Source organism: Sinocyclocheilus grahami, unplaced genomic scaffold, assembly GCF_001515645.1.
Source record: "Sinocyclocheilus grahami isolate Dianchi unplaced genomic scaffold, SAMN03320097.WGS_v1.1 scaffold68.1, whole genome shotgun sequence".
Lineage (NCBI taxonomy): Eukaryota > Metazoa > Chordata > Actinopteri > Cypriniformes > Cyprinidae > Sinocyclocheilus > Sinocyclocheilus grahami.
This window is the reverse complement of record NW_015505247.1, coordinates 1,251,468-1,254,497: the sequence shown is the minus strand read 5'-3', so window position 1 is coordinate 1,254,497 and position 3,030 is coordinate 1,251,468.

Genomic DNA, 3,030 nt, shown 5'->3' with positions numbered 1-3,030 from the left:
TATCAGGCAATTACTTTGCAGTCAGCATTTGTGCACGAAGGCACTTCAGCAAACTGATTTTGGGAGAGACCTCTGAGGCAGCATGACGGTTTAATGGTCTACAACAAAATAGAGTAAGCTTAAGACTTAATTATTTTAACATTAATTTCTAGAAATAACATCAAAAGAGAAAACATTGGTCAAAAACACATTTTACACATTTACACACAAACAGACCACCAACCACAACTTTCAGACACCATATTTAGTTTTTTATAGCTCAACTGTCACAAAATGGAATGCACATGATTGTGGGATTTCAAAAGGATACATCTATGCTGCCTTCAACAATCAATCAGATGAAGGTATCTCAAAAGACAGGAAGTAACGTTGCTAACAAGCTAACGTTGGATTCAGACGTGCCTTGATGCCTTCCTACCTTGGAATGCATTCTTCAAGGCAGAATTTTTACATTTTTGGAAGCAGCCACTGTTTTTGGATGAAATGCTTGAGTGAATAATTCAATGACTTGCTCACTTGGTTTGTTCCTGAATGAATCTGTTGAGTGAATGATTCAATGGCCTCACTCATAAGTCACTTGTTTAATTCCTGAACGAATTAGTCTCTTAGAAAACTTCAGTTGAGTGAATGATTCATTGACTCACTCGTTAGTGACTTGTTTTGTTCCTGAATTAATCCGGGGTTTTTTTCAGAATGAATCAGTTACTCATTGACTCATATATTGATCGATTCATAAGGACAGCACTTGCCACCAAATACTGGTGTATCAATGTGGAATCCCCAGCACTAATGCACAGACTGACAGTCTGTCTTGAATGTGCAATTACAGATAAGTGGAGTGATACAAACAGTGAAAAGTCCCAGTGCTGTGGACTGTGTATTACTTCTATAGCAGGCTCATATAATATATGATAAACACTATTCAGTTTTGAAATATTCAAGGTTTAGTGGAAATGTGTGTGTGTGTGTGTGTGTGCATACGTGCGTGTGTGTGTGTGTGTGTACGTGCGTGCGTGTGTGTGTGTGTGCTGAAAAGCACACTGAAAAGTATGGGGAGGTTCAGAGTTGCTCTAACAGATTAATTCCTGCTGTCTGTCTACTTTATACATTTAAAGCATTTGCATTATCCGTTTATTTAATAAGCAAGCTCTGCTCTTTAGTTTTTAATAGACATGAATGCTTTTCCTGCTGCTCACCATGCCTTGACAAAGCAGCTTAGCATCCTCCATACTCCAACATCACCACATTGTGGGGGACTCGGCAGACAGGGATGGACTCTCAAACGGGTGAAACAACATGCCTGGCAGGCAATGCCTGTTTACTGTCACCTGTCAGCTGTGCAGTGTGTACTGCTTTGCGGGTGGCTTGCAGTGTGTGTCAGCCATGGAAATGAGTTTGGCATGCCACATGTCTGACAAATTGGGGCCCCCTGGCCCCTGATGCCTGGCACGAGACACAGTGGACCAGTGGGCATTAGTCTGTGCTTGACAACACCCCACCTAGCTGACCTTTTCCAAAACTGACCTCAAGCTGCCACCAATCAACTTCCAGCTCCAGTATGCTGGTAAACAATGTGTCTCTCATCAAGCTAAAAACACATGGCAAGATTAATCCAACACATGCATTTCTGAAACTGAAATTAATTTTGATTTCTCATATGGACAATACAAATAGTACTGGGTACAGTCATTATAGTCATTAAACAAGATCAGTAATATATATCTGCAAAATTTTGTAAAAATTAATATTGTGTATTTATGTGAAACGTTAGATTGTAAAATGTTGAAGTCACAGCTCAGAAATTACTTTCTGTCATGTTTATTTCGACAGCAGAGTTGTTATTGTAAACTAAAACTATTCAAAATCATTTTTTGTATTTAAAATAAAAAAATATATAATAAAATAATTCACTAGATGAAAACTGAAACATATAAGCTAAAACTAAATTTTTTAAATGTTGCTTAGGCAATTAATGGAGATAAATAAGCTGAAGTTGAAGTACTAAAAAAAACGACTAAAACCAAAATAAAAAATAGAGCAAAAATATAAATATTAAAAAAATCAGAAACAAAAAAAAAAGACAAAAACCCATACCAAAATTATTAAAACTTAAACTAAAAGGGAAAGTTAAAATATTGGCAAAACGTTATGAGTCTGACCAGTCTTGAAGAAAAGAAATTAGATTTTTTAAGACTAGTTTAAGCAGTTTATGCAACCGTGGCCCCTGGTTTCACAGTCAGGGCTTAGACTAAGGGTGCTTTCACACTAGCACTTTTGGTGCGCACCCGGGTTTGATTGACTTCAGAGTTCGGTACGTTTGGATGATGTGAAGGCCAGGTTTAGGCTATAGTTCAATTAGGACATTTAAGTATCTTTTATAAACATTCCTTAGAAGAAGAAATTTTTTTTTACACATTACTGGTGTGCATCTTGAGACAAATCAATGGCACTGATATATTTTAAGATATGTCAGTGCAGGTTTCTTTCAGTTAAAACAGCTCAGACTTGGCTTAAAGGGTTAGTTCACCCAAAAATGAAAATAAGCCCATAAATTACTCACCCTCAAGTCATCCTAGGTGTATATGAATTTATTCTTTCAGACGAATACAGTTGGAGCTACATAAAAAAATTGTCTTTAATCTTTCAAGCTGTTTAATGCCAGTCAGCAGGTGTTGCATGCATCAGTCCAAAAGAAGTTAAATAAAAAGCGTCCATCCATAAAAAAAGTGTCTCATACGGCTCCAGGGGGTAAACAAAGGCCTTCTGTAGCGAATCGATGCGTTTTTGTAAGAAAAATAAGCATATTTAAAACGTAATAATCACTTTAATGTAGCTTGCGCTCACTGTTGTACACTGGAAGCAGTTCCAGGGAAATGACGTATGGAGGTCAGCTTTGCGCATGCGCCGCTCAGAAGTGTTGAACGCGGAAGCACAGGGGATAGATCAAAACAAAACAACGTCACGAATTAGTAGTACAAAACGAGGATTTGTAAAGAAGAATGTCGGAGGATTTCGATATAAGCCAAGAGG